Source organism: Sus scrofa, chromosome 17 (assembly GCF_054392235.1).
Source record: "Sus scrofa isolate SSC_HxYL_T2T_F1_AM1 chromosome 17, Sscrofa_HxYL_maternal_Yorkshire_Landrace_v2.0, whole genome shotgun sequence".
NCBI classification, from domain to species: Eukaryota; Metazoa; Chordata; class Mammalia; order Artiodactyla; family Suidae; genus Sus; species Sus scrofa.
The window spans coordinates 19,995,633-20,020,523 of NC_139399.1; the positions used below are offsets into that span (position 1 = coordinate 19,995,633).

The following is a 24,891-nucleotide window of genomic DNA, read 5'->3' on the forward strand; positions in this document are numbered from 1 at the left end:
GCAGAAGCTCAGAACCCTCATTCCTGTGGGAGAACCTCTGTGATATAATTTCTTCCACTTTATAAGTTGCCCACCTGGAAAGCATGGGATTTGATTATATTGCAAAGTACCCCTCATACCATCGTGTTGTGGCTTCTTCTTTGCCTTTGGATGTAAATATCTTTTATGATAGGTTTCAGTCCTTTTTGCTGTGATTGTCGAGCAGTTTAGTTGTGTGATTTTGATGTTTTTGTGAGAGGCGGTAAGCTCAAGTCCTTCTCTTTCGCCATCTTGCCTCCCAGTTCGTAACCTGGCCTTTCCCTCACAGTGTCACCTTGGGCAAAAAAAAACCCAATCCCCTTTCTATCCTTTATGACAAGGTCACAGTAATACCTACTTCCTAGAGGTGTTACCAGGATCAGTTGAGATAATGCTTATGAAGTGCTTGACAATGTGCCTGGAGCTAGTGAGTGTTCAGGTGACGCTGGTTGTTGTTACTGTCTTAACTGTCGTCATTGATGCCAGGCCCTTCTGCAGATGTGCCCACACCTCTACCTTCACCAGGCCGCTTACGTTATCCCCATAGAGCACAAAGCTCAGCTTAACAACAAGGGATGGTGTCGTGTGCTCATCCCTTTTCTCCTTCTCTGTAAGGTACCTTTACTTTTTCATGCCCTTCAGTCAGGGTTCTGGGTAAGGATTGAGGCCGTGTCTCAGAGCTATTAGAAGAGGAGGAAAAACTGCAGATCCTGAATACAGACTTTCTGCTGGCACCCTTCCAGGAAAAAGCAACTTCTTAGTGCCTCTTTTGTACAAAGGGAAAAAAGAAAAGAAATTCAAATAATGTCTGACTTTCTTGGTCAGATTTTTAGGTATGGTGATTCTGATGCCTCATGCTGAAAGTTGGCTATAGAGAAGGTTAACGTTCAGTAATGTGTCCCTATAATCCTTCTGATGATTTTATTTTTTATTAGCAACTGTAGCAGAGACATTATCTTTTATAGAGCATTGGCAGTGGACAAACCAGCATGGAAACTGAATATCTCCTGATCAAAGTTAGAATAATAGGAAAATGCTGCGTCTCTGCTCAAGAGAAGTCCGTGCCTGGTTCCACATGTTCTGGCAAAAGGGAGCATCCAAGAAAGGTTTCTGTACTTAATATTGTACAGGACTTAGTGAATATACTCCTCTGACATATGTTTACGGCTAAACCTTTTGCTCAGGAGCGCTCATTAACCGAACATTAACAAAGTCTGTGGATTAATAACATCATACAGTTTTTGTGAGATCCAACTTATCTTTAAACAAAACTAAACCAAACACCCAGATTGCCATGAAAAGGAACCAAAAAGGTTTTTTCCTCTTAAGCCCCTGGTGGGAGCATTTTTACGTCAATAATAAACTACCTTTGATAGATTGCCTGTAAGCAGTCTCTGGAACACAGAGGGGTTACTACAGCAAGGCATGTAGAATTTGCAGCCTCGTGGCCATGAGCTGCTTGGGGTTTGTGGGGATTCACACAGGATGCTGCAGAGAATAGCTGTGGCTTAGGCCCATGGAGCTGGGGTTGTGGGCTAAAGGCTAGCTGCTGTGACTCTCCATCATCTGGCTCAAGTCCCCTTGTGCATCCAGCCTTGGACTCCAGGTACTTCATCCTTCCCAGAAGTATCAGAATTTGAGGTGCTGGCTAAAATGGGAAAGGGGCAATGAAGTCCATAGGATTGCTGGCCTTGGAAACAACAAAGGAGCCCCCCCCCCCACACCCCCTACCAGCTGCCCTTCTGCTCCTGTGGCTTTCTTGATCAGCTTTCTTGATCAGTTCTATTTTCTTCCTGGGTCTCGAGTTCTCTGCTTACAGATAAAGTAGGTTCTAACTAAACAAAGGAGGGGACAATACCCTGCACTGATGTATGCTTTTATTATTTTATTTTATTTTATTTTATTTTTGTCATTTTTTAGGGCAGCATCTGTGACATAGGGGCGTTCCCAGTCCTAGGGGTTGAATTGGAGCTGCAGCTGCCAGCTACACTGCAGCTTCCAGCTTACACTGCAGCTGCTGGCCTACGCCACAGCCAAAGCAACGCCAGATCTGAGCCACAAGGCCAGGGCAATGCTGGATCCTTAACCTACTGAGCAAGGCCAGGGATTGAATCCACATCCTCATGAATACAAGTCAGGTTTGTAACTGCTGAGCCACAATGGGAACTCCTTGGTATATGCTTTTAAATTCATTCCTTTACCCTCCAATACCGACTCAGGTTTCTTTCCCAGTGGTACAGGTAAGGGTGGCAGAATCCGACCCTACTCCTTCTTAGGCTTCCTAAGAGTAGCCACAGATAAGAGTCTCTCAACTCAACTCAACCTCCTTCATCATAGTTGAGTCATCCTGGCATGACTGGTTGATACTAGCTGGCTAGGTGCAGCCCAGAAAACCCACCCACTCACCAGCATTCTTCTCCCACCCAGCTCAGACAACACTGAACTTCTCTCTTCCTGATGCATGGGATCCGGGAACCCTTTCTCCTGATGGAGAGTAAGGGCAGGTCCTCCATGCTAGTGGTGTTAACAAGTGTGTGTGTGAATAGACAGAGGCTTTTTTTTTCTTTAAGTAAGAGATTAGAGAGCGCTCGCAATTTTAATCACATGGTTGAAAGTGGACCCGCTTCGTTAGAGCTTGAATGGAGTGGTACTGAGCTCTACTCTCAGTCTGGGCACCCCCAGCACTCCCAGGGGGCTGCTTTAGTGGGTTGTCCTCATTAAGAACACATGATGTGCTTCTCCCCTTTTCTGTACTGTGCCATGAGCTTGCACACACACACACAGAGACCAATAAGTAGGACAGCCTCCTAAGCCATCCTGTTATAATGTGAATCCTTCCTAACTGCCTTGGACATGGCCAGGGGTTCACCAGACGTTTTAGGTTGTAAACTTGATTTTTATCCAGCAGAAATCATGAGACTTCTTTTGCTTTCTATCCCCTATGTAGGTGTTTGTTTATTAATTTTTTGTTGTGTTGTGTTTTGTTTTTTTGTTTATTAATTTTTAAATATCACACAATAATCTAATCACCTTACCAGGTATAGTAGACAGTTGTAGAGTTTTAGAGGTAGAAGGGATATTCATCTAGTCCCCACACATGTACAGGTGCGTGCACATGCACGCACGCGCGCGCGCGCACACACACACACACACACACAGAGTTGTGCAGATGAATGAGTATACTGAGGCCAAGAAAGTGAGGTACTTGCCCCAGATCTCATAATTAATGATGAAACTGGAACAGACATTCAGCTGCATTGGCTTCCACAGGCATTCGGCTCCTCCAGAACATCTTCACCATGTGCCTCCATCTGACCACGGTTGGTGAGTCTGCGGTCCTGCTCTGGCACCACAGATCTCTCCCAGGGAGACAAGGCACCTGGTTCACAGTATGATGTATGGAGCCAGACTGCTGGCTCTGCCATCCTGCTCATATGTGCCTCAGTTTTCCCATCTGTCGAGGGGACCTATTAATGATACCTTCTTCATAGGATTGTTATGAAGATTAAAGGTGCTGATACCTATAAAATTCTTAGAACCATGGCTGGAACACTGAAAGTGCTTAACCACCGTTTTTGTCTACGGGCTTGGAATGGGGGTGAGAGAAAAGTAGAGGCCATTATGGATCCCACTGAAGTGTTTACGTCAGGCTGGCAGCCCAGATTCCTTTATTTAGTCACAAAAGATACACCAACCACCCGGATCTTCTCTGGAAGGCCACTGTGTTTGTCACAAGTGTTTTGAGACATTTTGGCTTGGCCTCCCCTCCAGCAGCCACCTCCCAGCCTGTCACTCAGCAGCGACTGGGGGAGTGTGGGCTAGCTGCTTAGCAGGATGTTGTGGCACGTTTTCAGGCAAAAGGTAGTTCCCACGGAGCTCTTCTGGTTTATTCACTTGGTGGTCACGTTCCTTTGAAATGAGGCACAGTGATTTTGCTCAAGACCCGGAGGACAAGGGGTCAGCCGGAGGATCCTTAAAGGCCCATGGCATGTTTATTTTCTGCTGAGCTCAAGCCAGTATTTTGTTCCTCCATGTAATAATGTAAATTACCATGTGGAGTTTAACAGTTTGTGGGAGGAGAGAGAAAAGTTTTTATGGAGCGATGGCACTGCATTGTCTGTCTCTGTGAATGATGTGGGGGTGAGATAACCACAAAGTATTGCTAAGTAACTACCACATCTGTCAGTCCACCACCAGAGGCTGTGTGGGAGGCAGGGAGATATCGTGTGGCCCTGGCTGTGTCATCACTGTGTCATGGGAGGGCTTTGGCCAGGCTCAAGTCCTGCTTTGCGAGGGCCGTGGAGGACAGGCCATTACGTCCTTTGACTCAGTGTTGAGGTGCGTTACGGTGAGTGTTGCTTGTGCTAAGTGCTGTGTTTCAGACCCGTTGGAGCTTGTTTTTCTCTGGGTGAGTAATCCTGGTTCCTGCTTCCATTTGCAGAAGTTACCCTCCTCTGTGGGCCTCCTGGGTGGCTGGGCACAGCCTGTCAATCCCTTTGCGTTTCTGTACCAAACAGGCTCTGCCTTTGAGGGCCAGGACTAGTATGAGGAGAAGCAGGCTCAGGGTGCCTAGTAGAGAGGTGCTCTGTGAGAGAATCCTTGCAAGCCAGGGGAATTTGCATTTTGCCAATGGATCTTTTAAAAAGGAAGGCTTTGCTCTACTCTTTTTGGTCTTTTTTCTCTTTTGTGCTTAAGAAAATATTTTCCCTTAGAAGTACAGTTAGATTCGTGTATAAACGTTCAGTGGAGAAAATGTGTTCAGACTAGTTGGTGTCCTTTGTGTCTGTTTCTGCTGAAATAGTGATGCCAGAACCCCCTAGACTAACCTTCAAATTTTGTGGTTCTTCTCCTGGTTAGAGTATTGTTGAGAGAGCTGAGCACAGGAAGTGGTGTTTTGAGATTTGGTTCCCGTTTCAAGGACCTCTCCCTTCTGTTTGTTTAAAAGTGGGTTTTGAGTTTTCCATTTGTATGATAAGCCGATTTCCTCTGGGCCATTTGTAGAGTATTCAGAGACAGATTGAGATTACTGAGAAACAAATGGGGCCTAGAGACAAAACATTTCTGAAATATAGTTAACTGAAATAGGTTGTCAGCCAGTGAGGGCTTACATTTGTTGTAGTGAACATTATTATTTTAAAAAATTGAACTTTGGATGTTCCCGTCATGGCTCAGTGGTTAATGAATCCGACTAGGAACCATGAGGTTGCGGGTTCGATCCCTGGACTTTCTTAGTGGGTTAAGGATCCGGCATTGCCGTGAGCTATGGTGTAGGTCACAGACGTGGCTCGGATCCCACGTTGCTGTGGCTGTGGCTGGCACCTATGGCTCTGATTGGACCCCTAGCCTGGGAATCTCCATGTGCCACAGGTGCAGCCATAGAAAAGACTAAAAAAAAAAAAAAAAAAAAAAAAATTGAACTTTGGTTTGTACATGCTTAAAGTTTTTCCAAGTCCATTCAGTTTTTTTTTTTTTAAGAGGCCAGGACACATTTATTGAACAATATTAGACTTACTAATATACAAAAGTGTCTGTGGAGAGCAGAAGAGCTGCAGAAAGGAGAGTCAGACCATCTCCTGTCCTGGAAACTATGTTCTGTCACTTGTCCAGAGTGATCAGACAAGGTGGGTCTTTGGTCATTTTTAATACTTAATGTTTCTCGATTATACATTGAAGCCATGAAAGCAAAATGAAACATGAAATCAAACTAAATCTCTAGTAGTATTGGGCAAAGGTTGTTTTAGAAACAAAGCCCTGCTCAGGGCTGTGAGGTGATTTCAGGTGTGAGTTTGTCAGATGGCCTTACAGGATTAACTAGCTAAGCCATATGATTCATTGGATAAGTGAGCCAACTTAAACCCATCTGTAATTATGCTCTTTATTCGAGATTGGAGAGCCATGTCTAAACATGACAGGCATTTAAAACAGTCCTCTATCATTTCCTTCTCAGAGCGGCTCCCAGCAGCCGTCTGCCTGATGTCCGGTAGGCAGAGCGAGACGTGGATCGGATGGGGGTGAGCCTTCTAGCTCTCAGGCTCAGAGGAGGATTGCTTGAAAACCTCAGAGCCCGCTAGAGTGCTTGGAGGGTTTCCTTTCATCTACTATGTACATTTATGATCTTTCTCCAGTTAGTAATAGAGAGTCAAAAGCAGTGGCACCTTGGATTCCCGTCGTGGCTCAGTTGAAATGAGTCTGATTAGTATCCATGAGGACGCAGGTTCAATCCCTGGCCTTGCTCATTGGGTTAAGGATCCGGCATTGCCGTGGGCTCTGGTGTAGTTCGAAGATGTGGCTCGGATCCCGCAATGCTGTGGCTGTGGCATAGGCTGGCGGCTACAGCTCCAGTTTGACCCCTAGCCTGGGAACCTCCATATGCCTCGAGTGTTGCCCTTTAAAAAAAAAAAAAAGCAGTAGCATCTTGGCATCTTGATAACCCAGCTAAGTGGTTTGACTTAAAAACCTCCACAGTTAGGACAGAGAGAGGGAGCATAATCAGTTTCTTTTAGAGCATACTTTTTTACTGAACTTGCTCTTACTCTTCTTGAGGTCTGTGTATGCATACCTAGGTTTATCTCACCTGGGTGATATTTTAGGCAACATTTATGTAGAAGCATTGGAGCAGTTTATTAACACTTCCTGTCATGGTATTAAGAAGTGCCAGGAAAATGGGTTTACCATAGAGCAGTAGAGTCTCAGTAAAGAGCTGGTCCCTGGTCCAGTAAGGGCCTCAGAACTTGCTCACGGCTGACTCAAGAGCATCTCCCACTTGCTTTCTGTTTGCTGCTTTCTGGATCTTGATTTTTTTGTATGTCATATGCACTGAGGTTTTAAAATTATGTATGCTATCTGTGTCACTGCTGTCTGGGATGCTGTTTTTAGTTTCTGAGCATAATTCCTCACTCCTGCCTCACTCCTGCCTTGTAGGTCTCTATTCTAGATCCTTTCTTTCCACAATGTATAGTTAAAATCCTTACCATCAGAACAGACTGGAAACAAAGAACTTGATTTGAAGAAAACTTGTATGTATGGTTGACCCTTGAACAGCAAAGGATTTTTTCCCACTAAATATGTACTACAGCACTAGACTCTCAGTTGCTTGAATCCATGAATATGGAACCGTGGATCTGCAGGGCCGACTATAAAAATCTATATGGATTTTTGACTGCTTGGAGGGTTGGCACCTCTCACCGCTATGTTGTTCACAGATCAACTGTATATTAAAAAATCCCATCCACTTGGAAAGGAATATGATTATAGAATTAAAAGTATATGTTCATTAAATATCATCTGAAAAGTACAAAGAAGTACATAATCTAGAAGCTACCACTGAGAAATCAGTACTGTTGCCATTTTGGTACATGCATTTTAAACTGTTGTGTGTGTGTATGTGTCTGTGCATGTACATGCCTGTGCACAGACACAGAATGTATCAGGTTTGTTTAAATGAGTGCTTCCAAAAATCTGGCACACCACTGTTGGCACATGGGATAATTGAGGAAGCATAAATGAGCATGTTTTGTTAATATTCTAAAATTATAAAATCTCATCAAAGCTGTGGCTCATGGTTACTGTTGCTAGGAGCGACCATAGGTGTTGGGAGTCCTTATCCCTCTTCACTCGTCAGGTGATTTCACTAGGTCTTCGGTATCCAGCACATCAACAATCTGGTCAGCTCTGCCTTCAACATATATTCTTTTTTTTTCTTTTTTCTTTTTTTTTGTTCTTTTAGGGCCTCACTCTCAGCATATGGAAGATCCCAGGCTAGGGGTTGAATCGGAGCTGTAGCCGATGGCCTAAGCCACAGCCACAGCAGCATGTGATCCAAGCCGTGTCTACAACCTATACCACACAGCTCATAGCAGCACTGGATCCTTAATCCACTGAGCAAGACCAGGATGGAACCCAAGCCCTCATGGATATTAGGCGGGTTCTTAACCATTGAGCCATGACGGGAACTCCTCAATATATGTTCTTAATTCAACTCTTTACCATTCCTAATGCCACCAGGATCCAAATGATGCAGGTCACATGGTTTATGACAGTATCCTTTTGACTAGTGTTCCATTTCAGTCTTGTCAATCTCTGTTGGTTTCCCGTCTCAGAGTAAAAGCTCAAGTCCTTACCACCACCTGCAAGTCCCTACAGGATCCCCGTCTCCACCCCTCCTTCTGTGACCTCATCTCCTCCCACTCCTCTTGCTTATCTCCTGTCATGTCAGCCCCTTTGCCCATCTTTGAATACACCAGGCATGCTTCCACCTCAGGTCCTGTGCTCTTGCTCTCCCATCTTCTTGGAATGCTTAGCCCCCAGGTAGGCCCACAGCCAGCTCCCCAACCTCAGGTCTTCGAAGATTCATTTCTAGCCAGCATTTACCTGGCTCTCTTCTTTAAAATTCTAATGCCTTCCCAGAAAGGCTCAGGTTCTTCTTGCTTGTTTTATTTTTTTCTCCCTAACCATGTCACTGATATGGTTATCTTATTGTATCTCCCCACTAAAATACAAGTTGTACCAGGACAGGGATTTTTGTCTGTTTTAGTTATCACTGAATCTTCAGCACCTAGAACAGTTCCTGGCATATAGTAGACACTCAGTAAAAATTTATTGAAAGAATAGCTTACATAAAAATGATGGACTGACTTAATGAACAATGTTGAATAAATCAGTAGCTGTGGTACAAGGACATGCAAAAAGTCATGAAAGTGAGAGGTGAATGATGTTTGAGGAGCACTGATTTAATTAACCTTTGAGCCTTGTCTCCTTCATATTATTATAAATAGCACTGCAGTAAATATTTGTAATTTTCTTACATATATTTATGATTATTAACTTGAACGCTTAAAAGTCTTTTTGCTGAGTCTTAGGATCTACATGTTGATTGACTTACTGAAGTTAGAAAGTTTGTAACAATTTATACCCCGCTCCAGTATAAAAAGTGCCTGTATTTCTTCCCATACCTTGCTATGCACTATCTCAGTGCCTTTTTATCTTTGCCAGTTTTTGACAAAATCCAACACCCATTTCGGATAAAAACCCTCCAGAAAGTGGGCACAGAAAGGAACCTACCTCAACATAATAAAGGCCATACATGACAAACCCACAGCTAATGTCATTCTCAATGGTGCAAAGATGAAAGAATTCTCACGCAGATCAGGAACAAGACAAGGATGTCTGCTCTCACCACTACTATTCAACATAGTTTTGGAAGTCTTAGCCATGGCAGTCAGAGAAGAAAAAGAAATAAAAGGAATCCAAATTAGAAAGTAAGAAATAAAACTATCACTGTTTGCAGATGACATGACACTATACCTAGAAAATCCTAAAGATGCTACCAGAAAACTGTTAGAGCTCATTAATGAATTTGGCAAAGTTGCAGGATACAAAATTAATACCCAGAAATCAACTGCATTTCTATATACTAACAATGAAAGATCAAAAAGAGAAATTAGGGAAACAATCCCATTTACCATCACATCAAAAACAATAAAATACCTAGGAATAAACCTACCTAAAGAGACAAAAGACCTGTACTCTGAAAACTATAAGATGCTGATGAAAGAAATCAAAGATGACACAAACAGATGGAAAGACATACCATGCTTTGGATTGGAAGCACAATATTGTCAAAATGACTATACTACCCAAGGCAATCTACAAATTCAATGCAATCCCTATCAAATTACCAAGGACATTTTCCCCAGAACTAGAACAAAATATTTTTAAGTTTGTTTGGAAGCACAAAGACCCAGAATAACCAAAGCCACTCTGAGAAAGAACAGTAGAGCTGGAGGAATCAGGCTCCCTGACCTCAGGCTATACTACAAAGGTATGGTCAACAAAACAGTATGGTACTGGCGCAAAAACAGAAATATAGATCAGTGGAACAAGATAGAAAGCCCAGAATTAAACTCACACACCTACAGTCAACTAATCTATGACAAAGGAGGCAAGAATATACAATGGAGAAAAGACAGTCTCCTCAATAAGTGGTGCTGGGGAAACTGGACAGCTACATGTAAAAGAATGAAATTAGAACACTCCCTAATACCATACACAAAAGTAAACTCAAAATAGATTAAAGACCTAAATATAAGACCAGATACCATAAAACTCTTAGAGGAAACATAGGCCAAGCACTCTCTGACGTAAATGTCAGCAATATATTCTCAGATCCACCTCCTAGAATAACAACAGCAAAAACAAAAATAAATGGGACCTAGTTAAACTTAAAAGTTTCTGCACAGAAAAGGAAACCCTAAAGAAAACAAAGAGACAACCCACAGAATGGGAGAAAATATTTGCAAATGAAGGAACTGACAAGGGATTAATCTCCACAATTTATAAACACCTCTTGCGGCTCAGTACCAAAAAAATGAAAATCCCATCAAAAAATGGCCAGAAGATCTAAACAGATGATTCTCCAAAGAAGGCATACAGATGGCCAAAAAGCACATGAAAAGATGTTCAACATCACTCATTATTAGAGAAATACAAATCAAAACCACTTTACACCGGCCAGAATGGCCATCATCAAAAAGTCTACAAACAGTAAGTGCTGGAGAGGGTGTGGTGAAAAGGGAACCCTGTTACATTGTTGGTGGGAATGTAAGTTAGTGCAACCACTGTGAAAAACAGCATGGAGATTCCTCAGAAAACTGAAAATAGAATTACCATTTGATCCAGCAATCCCAATCCTGGGCATCTCTCCAGAGAAAACCATGACTCGAAAGACACACGTACTCTAATGTTCATTGCCGCAGTAGCCAAGACATGGAAACAACCTAAATGTCCATCCACAGAGGTGTGGGTAAAGAAGATGTGGTACATATACACAATGGAATATTACTCAGCCATTAAAAGAAAAGAAATAAGGGCATTTGCAGCAACATGGATGGACCTAGAAATTACCATGCTAAGTGAAGTCATCAGACAATGAGACACCAACATCAAATGCTATCACTGACATGTGGAATCTAAAAAACGGACACAATGAGCTTCTTTGCAGGACAGATACTAACTCACAGGCTTTGAAAAACTTATGGTTTTCAAATGAGACAGGTTGGGGGATGGGGGGATGCACTGAGGGTTTAGGATGGAAATGCTGTTAAATTTGGTTGTGATGATTGTTGTACAACTATAAATGTAATAAAATTCATTGAGTAAAAAAAAAAAGAAAAGATACATGTACTCCCGTGTTCATTGCAGCACTGTATACAATAGCCAAGACATGGAAAGAACCTAAACGTCCATCGACAGAGGAGTGGATAAAAAAGATGTGGTACATATACACAATTCAACATTACTTAGCCATTAAAAGGAAAGAAATGATGGCATTTGCAGCAACATGAGGTGGCCCTAGAAATTATCATGCTAAGTGAAGTTAGACAGTAAGACACCAATGTCATATGCTATCACTTACATGTGGAGTCTAAAAAAGGGACACAATGAATGAGTTTCTTTGCATAGCAGATACTGACTGATAGACTTTGAAAAACTAATGGTTCCCAAAGGAGACAGGTTGGGGGTTAAGGGGATGGGCTGGGGATTTGCAATGGAAATGCTATAAAATTGGGTTGCGATAATCATTGTACAACTATAAATGTAATAAAAGTTACATTAAGTTAAAAAAAAGTTGAAGAAGCTGATTGTCTGAACTTGCGCTTCATTGATAACTTCTGTATATAAGCATTTTTCCATATGTTTAATTCTGATCTTTTTATCTTTTTTGTGGAATTGCTTGCTCTTGTCTATTTGGGCTAGGCCCTGCTTTCAGGGGACTGAAAGCCTACACGAGCTAGTTTTATTGGATTGATGTCACAGGCATCTGGTTTATGTCCGAGGACAGAATACGAAGGACAGGAATAAGAGGGCCCTGTCATCTCCACTCTCCTGCCCTGCCACTGTGTTTCCTTTGCTCCCTCGCCGTAAGGCCTCTGCTCTCCTGTAACTGTGCGTCCCACCTGGCTCTGGTTTGCCATGTCAGTCAGCTGAGGCTTGACTTGAACTGGACCTTTCACTTCAGGTATTCATCACCGTCTGGGTGCCTGGGCATCTGTGCCTATATTTCTAGGAGTGAGCAGTCGTTTGGCTTCATTTCATTCAGTGGACACATCTGGTTCAGCCAGCTGTGGTCAGGATGGGGAATTGAAGTCCCCAGGGGCCTCATCTGTCCAGGGCTGTGGCTGAAGCAGCTTCTCTAGGAAGGGGTAGCAACTGGAATGTTCAGTACCGTGTCTTTTGCCCATTTTTCATTAGATGTGTTCAATTTTTAGAGGAATTTGAGAGGGAAGTAGTATCTTTGTCTAATTCATTCTAGGAATATCATGTTTATTTACTACTAATTTCTTTCAGAAAAATTTGAAACTTTATTCTAGTTCTGTACCTTTCTTAAGTGTACTCCTCACTGTTATATATTTTTTCTTATTATAGAAAGAATTTTTTGAATTGTTTTCTAAATTGGTCCTTTATGTTTTATTTTATTTTATTTTCCCACTGTACAGCAAGGGGATCAAGTTATCCTTACATATATACATTACAATTACATTTTTTCCCCCACCCTTTGTTCTGTTGCAACATAAGTATCTAGACAAAGTTCTCAATGCTACTCAGCAGGATCTCCTTGTAAATCTATTCTAAATTGTGTCTGATAATCCCAAACTCCCGATCCCTCCCACTCCCTCCCTCTCCCATCAGGCAGCCACAAGTCTGTTTTCCAAGTCCATGATTTTCTTTTCTGTGGAGATGTTCATTTGTGCTGGATATTAGATTCCAGTTATAAGTGATATCATATGGTATTTGTCTTTGTCTTTCTGGCTCATTTCACCCAGTATGAGATTCTCTAGTTCCATCCATGTTGCTGCAAATGGCATTAGGTCATTCTTTTTTATGGCTGAGTAGTATTCCATTGTGTATATATACCACATCTTCCGAATCCAATCATCTGTCATGGACATTTGGGTTGTTTCCATGTTTTGGCTATTGTGAATAGTGCTGCAATGAACATGCGGGTGCATGTGTCTCTTTTAAGTAGAGTCTTGTCTGGATATATGCCCAAGCGTGGGATTGCGGGGTCATATGGAAGTTCTATGTATAGATTTCTAAGGTGTCTCCAAACTGTTCTCCAAATCTCTGCCTCCAGTTTACATTCCCACCAACAGTGCAGGAGGGTTCCCTTTTCTCCATAGCCCCTCCAGCACTTGTTATTGGTGGATTTATTAATGATGGCCATTCTTCTTAAAGCTATTGTTTTTATATTTCTATTTTATAACTGACCACCTTACTGGTTTTAATAACTTTTTTATTTATTACTTTTGGTCTTTATATGTAGACAGTTATGACATCGGTAAGTAATTATTTAATTTCTGCCTTTTTCTGTCTCTTCATTTTATTTTCTCATTGTGGTAGCTCTTTAGAATGAGGATAATAGTAATTGTAATGGAATGTAGGGTGTGTCTTATTGCTGTATTTCATTAGGGATAATTATTCTGATTAGATAGCGAGAATACTCTGGGAACATAGAGGTAAGTGAAACTAGTGGAAAACCTGTCTGGACCCAAAAGGTTTCCTCCACTGACTTGTCCTGGAACCTGAATGTTTTACTTGTTAAACCCTTTCTTATCAAATCTCTGCCTCTAGAAAGTCCCCATTAAGATGCCCATGTGGTCCATCCCATTAACACATCAAACTTACCAACATAGCGTGTCACTGATGCAGTTCTCTGACTTTCTAGTTGATACTGAACCCCTCTTGTGAAAAACTGAGAAATGGACTGGAAGCCGTTGGGGTAGAAAGTGCCTCCGTGGTAATGGCAGCCGAGCCTTCGAAGTTCACTGCTGTTTCCTTCTGGCATCATCTTGGCCTGCTCTGTGTTCTGCCCCTCCCACCTCCACCCCTAACTCAACCACAGGAACTTCTTTCTTAAAGACGTTTTAGTCTCTTGCCTTGGGTTGTCCTATTCTTACCCCTACTCTTAGCATCCTCGTCCTCAGGATCAACTTTAGTATCACTTTCTCTTAGGAGGCTGATTTCCTGAGAGTAGGTTATGGTCCTACCATGTATTTTCTTTCTTTTTTTTTTTGTTGTTGTTTTTTTTTAGGGCTGCACCCATGGCATATGGAAGTTCCCAGGCTAGGGGTCTAATTGGAGCTGTAGCCCCTGGTCTACCCGACAGCCACAGCAATGCCAGATCCAAGATGTGTCTGCAACCTATACCCCAGCTCATGGCAATACCAGATCCTTAACCCACTGAGCGAGGCCAGGGATCGAACCCATGTCCTCATGGATACTAGTCGGGTTTGTCAATGCTGAACCATGATGGGAAGTCAGTACAAATTTGTATTTGAAAATACAAATGCATCCTGTGTTTTCTTTAAAATAACATTATTATAATTGCTTTTAAAAATTGTTACTGATATTCATCTATAACCTCAAATGGCAATGCCAGAGACTGTCTGCCTCATTGACCATTTTTTGGCACCTAGATAGTCACTTAATAAATGCTTCCGAAATCACTGATGAATAGGGAAATGGAGGACAGTGCTGCACATGTTTACTGGTGAGTGTGGGCGGGGGAGTGTGCAGTTAGCAACAGTGGTAGGGAAAGCTCGAGGAGTGGGAAGGGGAGGGGGAACAGTGTATGCCTGTGCCAGAAATGCTTAGTTTCTTCTGGATCTGAACCCATCTGGGCTGAAGGGAAGGCCTGCCTTCCATTACTAAATTTGAGCAGAGTTTTGACGGTTTGAAAGCCAGTTCCATATATGGGTCAACTCTGTATGCCCTTGGACATGGAGGATTACCTAACTCTATTCTTTATGCTTTTACCTTTTAATTTCTTTACTTTTCAGAGTTGAAATACAGCCACTGGGATTTTGCAGCTTTACAGTGGCAGACTAAAATTTAGGACCCAAACTACAATAAAGACCATATTTAAAATGCTAGAGTGAAAAAAGGCAGTAGGAGGAAAAAACAGGAGTCTGTACAAAGAGTAGCATTTGGTGCTTTTTTAATTGGCAAAAGAAAGGAAGGTTTGCTTTTGTGAGACTGGATGGTACTAGTTTATAAATATATTTCCAGCAGTGAATAAAAATTACATATACTTTCATTGTTACCCAACCTTTTTTTTTTTTTTTTTTTAAAAGGGCCACACCTGCAGCATATGGAGCTTCCCAGGCTAGGGGTTAAATTGGAGCTATAGCTGCAGACCTACGCCACAGCCACAGCAACACAGGATCTGAGCACGCGTCTGCGACCTACATCACAGCTCACGGCAACATTGGATCCTTAACCCACTAAGCGAGGCCAGGAATCAAACGTGTATCCTCATGGATGCTAGTCAGGTTTGTTAACTGGTGAGCCAAACAGGAACTCCACTTTTTTTATTTTTTTGCTTTAAATTTTTTTTTCAGCTTAAATTTATATTTCTATACTTCTTTATTTATATTATCATTCTATTATAAACTGTGAACTCAGAGTTGAATGTAAACAGGGGACCAAATACATTTTTTAATTATTACTTTTCTTTGTTTCATTTTATTCATCCTGTCTCTTCCTGAGGAAAATTGCTGTTTACATAATGTTGAAGTGAAGGTTGCACTTTGAGCATTAATGCTTGGAGTGTTAAAGACAAACCCATGGCAGGTGAGCTGATTTTTTTGTGAGATTACTATGTAACTAATGAAATTAAGCAAATCGAGATTGCTAATTTTGGCAGATTGGGTTGTGGTGATGCTGTTTTTAAGTTTAGAGTAATCTGGCCTTTTGCTTTTTAGGGCCGAACCTGCAGCATATGGAAGTTCCCAGACGAGGGGTCGAATCAGAGCTGTAGCTCCCAGCCTACATACCACAGCCACAATAATGTGAGAACCCAGCCACGTCTGTGATCTACAGCACAGCTCATGGCAATGCTGGCTCCTTAACCCACTGAGTGAGGCCAGGGATCCAACCTGAGTCTTCATGGGTACTAGTCGGGTTCATTACTGCTGAGCCACAACGGGAACTCTTGGCCGTTTTTCATACCCACTTCAAGTCTTCCTCTGGCTTCCTTTCCTAAGTCTTTATATACTCTTGCCCTTTTTCCTGTACCTGATAGGGTGACAATGGCTTTCTGCCTTGAACAAGCCAGAAGTCCTGGACCCGTGTGACTTGCTGTGCATTCCCTGTGCTGGGAGAGCCTTTCTGTCGTCACTGTCCACCTGGCGAACACCTCCCTTTGGTTCAGGATTGTGCAGGATGTCACCTCTTATGGTTGGAGAACTAGTTCCTTCATGATTTCTGTCTTGTTTGTAGTTATTTGGACACAGTTTGTCTGTACTCCCTAGGCTATGAAATCCTTGATATCTGGAGTTGTGTTTTTGTTTATTCATCTTTGTGTACACCATACCTTGTGTAAAGTCTGGGTGCTCAGTAGTTGATATCAGTGAGGGAACTTTGTAGATGGTTAGGCATCTCTGTCCTCCTCCTAAGGCTCTGCTATTTATTTATTTGATGTATAGTGGTTAACAATGTTGTGTCAATATCTGGTGTTCAGCAAAGTGATTCAGTTTATATATGTATATTAAGATTCTTTTCCATTGTAGGTTATTAGGTTATTATAAGATATAGAATATAGTTCCCTGTGCTATACAATAGGATTTTATTGTATATCTCTTTTATATACAATAGTTTGTATCTTCTAATCCCAACTTCTAATTTATTCTTTCCTCTTTTTCCTTTGGTAACCATAAATTTGTTTTTTGTGTCTGAGACTATTTCTGTTTTCTAAATAAGTTCATTTATATCATATTTTAGATTTTATAGGTATCATATGATATTTGTCTTTGTCTGACTTACTTCACTTAGTATGATAATCTCTGGGTTCATCCATGTTGCTGCAAATGGCATTATTTCATTCTTTTTATGGTGGAATAGTATTCCATTGTATATATGTGTCACATCTTCTTCATCCATTCATCTGTCAGTGGACATTTAGGTTGCTTTCATGTCTTGGCTATTGTGAATAGTGCTGCTGTGAACATTGGGGTGCATGTATTTTTTCAAATTAGAGTTTTTGTCTTTTCCAGATATATGCCCAGGAGCTGGATTGCTGGATCACGTGGCAACTCTATTTTTAGTTTTTGAAGGACCCTCCATAACTGTCGTGCATGGTGGCTGCACCACCTTCTGTTCCCACCAACAGGGGAGGCGGGTTCCCTTTTCTGCACACCCTCTCCAGCATTTATTATTTGTAGGCTTTTTTTGGTGATGGCCATTCTGACCAGTGTGAGGTGATACCTCACTGTAATTTTGATTTGTGTTTCTGTAATAATAGCCGTGTTGAACATCGTTCATGTGCCTGTTGGTCATCTGTAGGTCTTCTTTGGAGAAATGTCTGTTTCGGTTTTCTGCCCACTTTTTGATTGAGTTGTTTGTTTTGATATGGAGTTGTATGAGCTGTTTTGGAAATTAAGCCCTCGTTGGTTGCGTTGTTTGCAAATATTTTCTCGTGTTGTGTAGTTTGTCTTTTCATTTTGTTTATGGTTTCCTCTGCTGTGCAAAAGCTTCTAAGTTTTCTTGGATTCCGCGTGTTTATTTTTTGCTTTTACTTCTTTTGCATTGGAAGACTGACCTAAGAAAACATAGCTATGATTTATGTCAGAGAATGTTTTGCCTGTGTTCTTTTCTAGGAATTTTATGGTGTCACGTCTTAAGTTTAAGCCTTTAATTTCAGTTTGGTTTTGTGAATGGTGTGAGGGAATGTTCTAATTCCATTAATTTACATGCAGCTGTCCTCATTTCCCAACACCATTTGGTGAAAAGAGACTGTCTTTTCTCCTTTGTATATTCTGGCCTCCTTTGTTAAAGATTAACTTACCATAGGTACATGGGTTTGTTTTTGGACTCTCTGTTTTTGTTCCATTGATACACATGTCTGTTTTTGTGCCATAACCACAGTGTTTTAACTAATGTAGATTTCCAGAATTGTCTGAAGCCTGGAAGGATTATGCCTTCACTTTTGTTCTTTTTCCTCAAGATTGCTTTGGCAATTCTTGGTCTTTTATGGTTCCATATGAAATTTAGGACTATTTATTCTTCTGTGAAAAATATCCTGGGCAATTTGATAGGGTTTGCAGTAAATCTGTAGATTGCTTTGGATAGTATGGCCATTTTAACAATATTCTTCAATCTGAGAGCATGGGCTATCTTTCCATTTCTTCGAGTCATCTTCAGTTTCCTTTATCAGTGATTTATAGTTCTCAGCACATAAATCTTTTACCTCCTTGATCAGGTTTATTCCTGAGTATCTTATTTTTTGGATGCAATTTTGAAAGGAATTTTATTTTTTACTTTCTTTTTCTGATATTTCATTTTTAGTGTAAATAAATGCAGCTGATTTCTGTGTGTTCATCTTGTACCCTGCTACCTTGCTGAATTCCTTTATCAGTTGTAGCAGGTCCCCCCCTCCCCAGTCCTTAGGCTTTTCATTTGCATATAATGACAGTTTTACCTCTTCCTTTCCAATTTGAATACTTTTTTTGTTTTTGGTCCGATTGCTTTGGCTAGGACTTCCAATATTATGTTGACTAGCAGTGATGAGAGTGGGCATCCTTCTCTTATTCCAGATTTTAGTAGGAAGTGTTTCAGCTTTTCACTGTTGAGTATTATATTGGCTGTGGATTTGTCATAATTAGCTTTTATTATGCTAAGATATGTTCCCTTTGTACCCAGTTTGGTGAGAGTTGTTATCATGAATGGATGTTGGATTTTATCAAATGCCTTTTCCGCATCTGGTGAGATTTTTTTTCTTTGTTTATGTGGTATATCACATTGGTTGATTTGCATATGTTGAACCATCCTTGTGACACTGGGATGAATCCAACCTGTTCATGAGGTATGATCCTTTTTATGTGTTATTGGATTTGGTTTGTTAATATTTTGCTGATGTTTTTTGCATCAGAGACAATTGTCTTACAATTTTATTTTTTAATAGTGTCTGTCTAGTTGTTGTATCATTGTGATGGTGGCATCATAGAATGACTTTGGGAGTGTTCCTTCCTTTTCAGTCTTTTGGAGGAATTTGAGAAGGATGGGTATAAGTTCTTCTTTGTATGTTTGGTAGAATTTTCCACTAGTCCTGGGTTTTTGCTTGCAGGGATCTTTTTTTTTTTAATTACAAATTCTATTTTACTTCAAGCGATCAGTTTGCTGTGTGTAGATGAACATGTTTTACATTATTTCATAGGTCTCGTATATTGCTTTCATTTTTTAAATTTGAGTTTCCGTCTATTCTGATTGTTCTATTATTATATCTTCCAGATTGCTTATTTGTCTGCAGTGTTTTGTTTGCTTATTTATTGCCTTAACTCAGTTTTCATCTTGGCAATTGAGTTGTCAAATTTTGATTGACTACTCTTTATAGTTCTAGTTCCTTGTTACAGTCATCTGTATTTATATCAACAGCTTTTCTTTTTAATTCCTTCAGCATTTTTATTACCTCCTTTATGAACTCAGGGGCTAGTAGACGACAGAGGTCTATTTCATTGTTCCTTCATTGGAATTCTTCTGTTCTTTTAATTGGGAATGGTTCCTTTGCTTCTTCATTTTACTTATATTTCTTTGACTGAGGATAGGAGAAACAGTTATCTACTGTGGCCTTGAAGGGCTGTTTTTAGGTGGGAGCATCCTTATATAGCTTGGGTGAGTGTCATGGGTTTGGTGCAAGGTTTTTTTGTGTAATGGGTGCTGCCAAGCCTTTCCTCAAGGTGTGCTGGCTTTTATCCCCTTGATAGGAGGTGTGACTGGTGGTGTGGTGACCGGCGCCTACGCTGCGTGTCGAGCAGGGCCCCTTCTTTGCTCTGATTGTCACAGCCCTGTTGGGGGCAGGGTCTGCTCCTCAGTTGCTAGAGTAGAAGCCTTCCCATCTGGTTCTGAGCTGCTGTGTGAGGTAGATGGGACTGGATCACTTCTACTAGGAAAGGAGCCCCTGAATATTCTGCCACAGGAGCAGTCCACCAAGAAGTGTGCTCTGTGACATCACCTGTTAACCATTGTGCAGGATCACAAAGTACCTCTTTGTTGGCACTACTTCAGCTATGAGAATGCTGGCAACTGCCCCTGGTGTCCTTCAGGTACTGTACTCACAAATCTGTGAGTGCAAATTTGCCTAAGTCTGGTACCCAGATCCAATTAGTGCACACCTGGAATTGACGTGGGAGGGCAGGGTTCAGCCCAGACCCCCAGTCCTGCCTCTGGGTATGTGCACCCACAAAGCCTGCAGCTGCTGATGCTGGACCCACCCTAGCCAGAGGAGTGCCAGTTATCTGCTCGGATGTCTTGCAGGTGCTGCAGAGCTCCCAAAGCCTCAGGTGGGGTAAATCCACTAAAGTTGAGCAGCTGTTGGAAATTGGTTCAGATTTCAACCTCCTCCTCCCCCCAACCCCCCGCCCCATGGTTGTTGACAGCGGGGCTTCTGTGGTGGAAGACCCAGGCTCTGCACCCCCACAAGTGCAGCCCAGACCAAACTCTAAGCCTTTCAGGTTGTCCCTTTGCAGCCAAACCCAGCCTTCTCCCAGGTCTGGCCAACTAAAGCCACGGAAGCATCAGGCACGTCTCAAGCTGGGGATGGCAGTGAGATGGCCAGGACTGTCAGTGCTGGTCTCTCTCTGTCCTGCCTTTCGCAGGTCAGCAGCTACACTCTCCTTTGAGCCTCTGAGGCTTCCTATCTGTCCTGGCTGATCTCGCAGGTGGTGAGGGGGCTCCCCTGGGTGAGGGAACCTTTTCTTTTTTACAGCACCCGCCCATGGTCCAGGTCCCATCCCTGTTCCTTTCGTCCTACCCAGTTACATGGTGCTGTTTCTTGTAGCTTTGGCTGTATGAGATCTTCTGCCAGTGTTCAGTAGAGACTCAGTGAGAATTGTTCCACATGTAGATGTATTTTTGATGTATTTATGGGAGGAGGTAAGCCCCACACCCTTTTGTTGCACCATCTCGATCTCTGCAAGGCCATAAGCTTCTGTTCTTAACCATGATGTTAACATTGTACAAAACAGTGTCAAAACCATCATACTGTTGGAATCCCTATAGTAGGAACTGATGTTAATTGTATCACAGCACTAAGGCTCGGAACTTAATAGTACATGCGAACAATAGAAGCCACACTACCTCCGGCTGTAGGAATATTGGTGTCAGTGTTGTGAGTGTAATACAACTTGATCTGTGGGGTGTATAGCTGTAATTAGATTTTTTAAAAAATCGAAACTGGGCGCCTTCAAAATTTTTCCTCAGAGTTTTTTCCAGGGCTGATATGCATTCTCAAACTTCAGTGGTAACACAGTATATGTTACTAGAATCATTTGTATGAAAGTAAATCTGTTCCTTCTTAACAGTAACATTTAAATTTTTCCAAGAGAAAAGTACAGAAGGAACTCTTTTATATCAAAGGGAATGTAAAATAATAATAAGAGGTTTACCACTCCATGAATCCTACAAGAAGTTGTACTTAAAGTTGTAAGGGAAATTGCTGCTGATACTATTCTGTTTGATACAGCAGTTGCACCAATTCATGTGGAGTGCAGTGAACCTTTACTAGTCAGAGTTCTTCAGAGAAACAGAGTGGACAGAATCTCATGTCGAAAATGAGATTTATTATAAATGAGTGGGCTCTGGGAGAAGTTCCACAGTTGGCCCTCTCCGACACAGACACGTTGGTGGTATAGTCCAAAGGCCTTGGGGCTAGAGACCTGATGGTGTACATTCTAGTCTGAGTTTGAGACCAGGAGTGATGAGGGTAGGAGGAGATTGATGTTCCAGTTCAGCAATCAGGCAGGTGGGTCAGACTCAGCCTTCCTCCCCCTTTCTCTTCTATTCAGGCCTCAGTGGATCAGATGTACCCACCCCCAACCCGTGCCCCTAGTGGGGACAGTGCTTCACTCATTTCACTAATTCAAGTGTTAATCTCTCCCAGAAGCACCCTCAGAGACACCCCTAGAGATAATGTTTAATCACGTGGCTGGGCTTCCTGGGGCCCAACTAAAATGAAACAGTCATACAGTGCTTTTTGCTGTAAAGAAAGAAAATACAGAAGAACCAAGGCATCTGACCAAGTGATGTGGCTGTAGATACTGTCGGATGATCTGACTCTGCCAGTACTTTATTTATTTATTTATTTTTGTCTTTTTAGGGCCGCACCCATGGCATGTGGAAGTTCCCAGGCTAGGGGTCGAATCAGAGTTACAGCTGCCGGCCTACACCATAGCCATAGCAACACCAGATCCCAGCCGCATCTGTGATTTATACCATAGCTCACAGCAACGCTGGATCCTTAATCCACTGAGTGTGGCCAGGGATCAAACCTGCGTCCTCATGGATACTAGTCACATTCATTTCCACTGAGCCACAATGGGAACTCCCAGTACTTTTAAAGCCAACAATGACTTGCCCATGGAGGTCAGGGAGGAGGCCAAATTTCCATAGATCATCTCAGTCCATCCAGAACATAATGTTCAAAGTATGATCCCTGGTCAGGGATTGAATCTGAGCTGCAGCTTCAACCTACACCACAGCTGTGGCAACACCAGATCATTAACCCACTGCACTACAGCAGGAAATTCCTAAAATCATCTGCGTTCAAAATAATATTGAAACCTTGGAGTTCTCTTGCGGAGTAGTGCGTTAAGGTTCCAGCATTGTCACTGCAGCAGCTTGCGTTGCTCCTGTGGTGTGGGATTGATCTCTGGCCTAGGAACTTTCACATGCTATGGGTATGGCCAAAAATACATTGGAAGCTTTCAGTAACTTTTTACCTGTGAGCAGCACCCGTATCCATACTTGTTTTTAACCCTCATGAAATGTTAGGGTTAGAATGAGGATGCTTCTAGGCAGTGGACATTGAACTTTCAGTTAAACCGTCTGCAGGTGTGATACTAAAATTGGACTGCATCCCAGAGCCTGTCAGTCGGAATATTTAGGGGTGGTGCCCAGTAATATGCATTTTTAGACAAACTTCCCAGGTCACTCTTACAGATATTGAAGTTTGAGAGCTCCTGGTGGTCTTTACAATGAGAGACAACTGGTAACTCTGAAACTAGTGGTTTCAGTGGTGGTTTTAAGTTTTTACAATCTGGGATGCTTATTTGAAATATAACTAACCCATTGGTTCTCAAACCTTAGGTCTGGGGTGCGGCTGGAGAAGTTGCCTTTACAATAATTTCCCAGTTGATTCTAATGCACACCTAACACTTGAGAAACTACATGATAGTTTACATGATAGCATAATAGTAAGTTCAAATTGTATTTCTCTAGGTGTTAATAGATGTTCTTGACACAAAAGGATTCATGGTCAGTTAGCTTTGAGGAATGTTGGAAAGGCAGAAAGTGTTGTTTTTTGGATGTGCCCGAGGCATGTGGAAGTTCCCAGGCCAAGGATCGAACCCACACCATAGTAGTGACCCAAGGCACTGCAGTGACCAAGCCAGATTCTTAACCCACTGCACCATAAGAGAATTCCAAAAGTGTTTTTGTTTTTGTAAGTCTCTATTTTTCAAAGCCTGGAGCATTAGGGTTTTATGGAATACTGTTTTTCTGGGACATCTACAACGAGGGTGACTCTTAGCCATTCTATGTTTCAAGTCTTGGTTAAAGAGGCTGGTATAAGCCAGGGCACATTGCGTGTTACTGTGCTCTGACTTGGGTTGTTTCTTTCCGGTGTCTGTATCACAGTCTGCCATGTGTCTAACATAAATGAATTTAATGAACTGTTGCCCCCAAATACTGCAAATTTCTTTGGCACGTAATAATGAAGTGTGTGCTTTAGGTAATGGTACATGCCGCTAGATTTATTCTGGGGAGTTGTTGGGGAATTTTTTTCTATTTTGTGAAGTTAAGAATTCTGGGAAAGAGAAATCTTTAAAACATTTTAATGGTAAACACTATTTTTGAGTGATTGAATTTTTAAGGCAGATATAATGATCTTCATTATTTGCAGATGAGGAAACTGAGGTTAGGAGAAGTGATACACCTTGGTGGGGCTCAGACCTGAGCCTAGGTCTCTTTGAGTCTCCAAGCCCATAATATTTTTCCTTAGTGGCTTTGCCTTTCAGGTCATGTGTGTCCCCCCACCCCTGAATCTGTGGCATATGGACATTCCCAGGCCAGGGACCAAATTCAAATCTGAGCTGTAGTTGCATCCTACACCACAGCTGCAGAAACACTGGATCCTTAACCCACTGCCCTGGACTGGGAATTGAACCCCCACCTCCACAGTGACCTGAGCCACTGCAGTCAGATTCTTAACCCATTGCACCACAGCAGGAATTCCTGCCTCTCAGTTTTATGTAAGGTTTATCTTAGTGCAGTAGATTGTTTACTATAGAACGTACTCTAGGATTGGAGACAGATATTAGTTCCATTCCAGTTTTATTTGTAAATAGCTTTGTGTGTTTTGGAAAGTCACTTAATCTTTTTGAGCCTCACTTTTTTCCCTCTCTTAGGTTGCTGTGTAGTGCTTTCCAGGCTTTAGCCCAGAGTATTAGGGGACATTTGTGAACATGGGTGTGTGTGGTACAAAGCACCATCTGTAATTGTAAGGGGAGAGGTAGGTAATGGTACCTTCATTTGTAATAATGAGCTCTCCCCAAACTTCAGCAAGTTTTAAGTGGTATCAATGGGAGTTACTTCTGCAAGCCTTTTTGTTGCTGTGAAGTGACTAGCATGTGACAACACTGTGACAAGGTGCAGAAACGTCATCTCTTGGGTGACTTGGAGCTGGTGGCATTGCAGCAAATTGCAGACTTTAGGATCTCCAGTAGGGCAGGACCTTTAACACCTCTGGTGGGTAAAGTTGAGGGGAGAAATCACACTTTTGCTATTATTGCTACTTGTACTTTCTTCTTGTTTTAAGTGGTTGGG

The 24,891-nt window shown here is 42.0% G+C and overlaps 1 protein-coding gene and 2 long non-coding RNA genes across 14 annotated transcripts in view; 2 read left to right on the forward strand and 1 right to left on the reverse strand.

Annotated features, from left to right (window-relative positions):
- The window catches only part of PSD3 (pleckstrin and Sec7 domain containing 3), a 626,723-nt gene that overhangs the window by 311,075 nt on the left and 290,757 nt on the right, over nucleotides 1-24,891 (forward strand). The window lies entirely within an intron of this gene.
- On the reverse strand, nucleotides 4,683-9,288 carry LOC146395152 (uncharacterized). Its single transcript, XR_014832772.1, has 2 exons — nucleotides 7,824-9,288; nucleotides 4,683-6,323 (listed from the first exon to the last, which is right to left on the reverse strand). It is a non-coding gene; the product is annotated as an uncharacterized LOC146395152 (long non-coding RNA).
- Nucleotides 5,544-10,222, forward strand: LOC146395153 (uncharacterized). The gene is made up of 2 exons (XR_014832771.1): nucleotides 5,544-6,325; nucleotides 7,795-10,222. It is a non-coding gene; the product is annotated as an uncharacterized LOC146395153 (long non-coding RNA).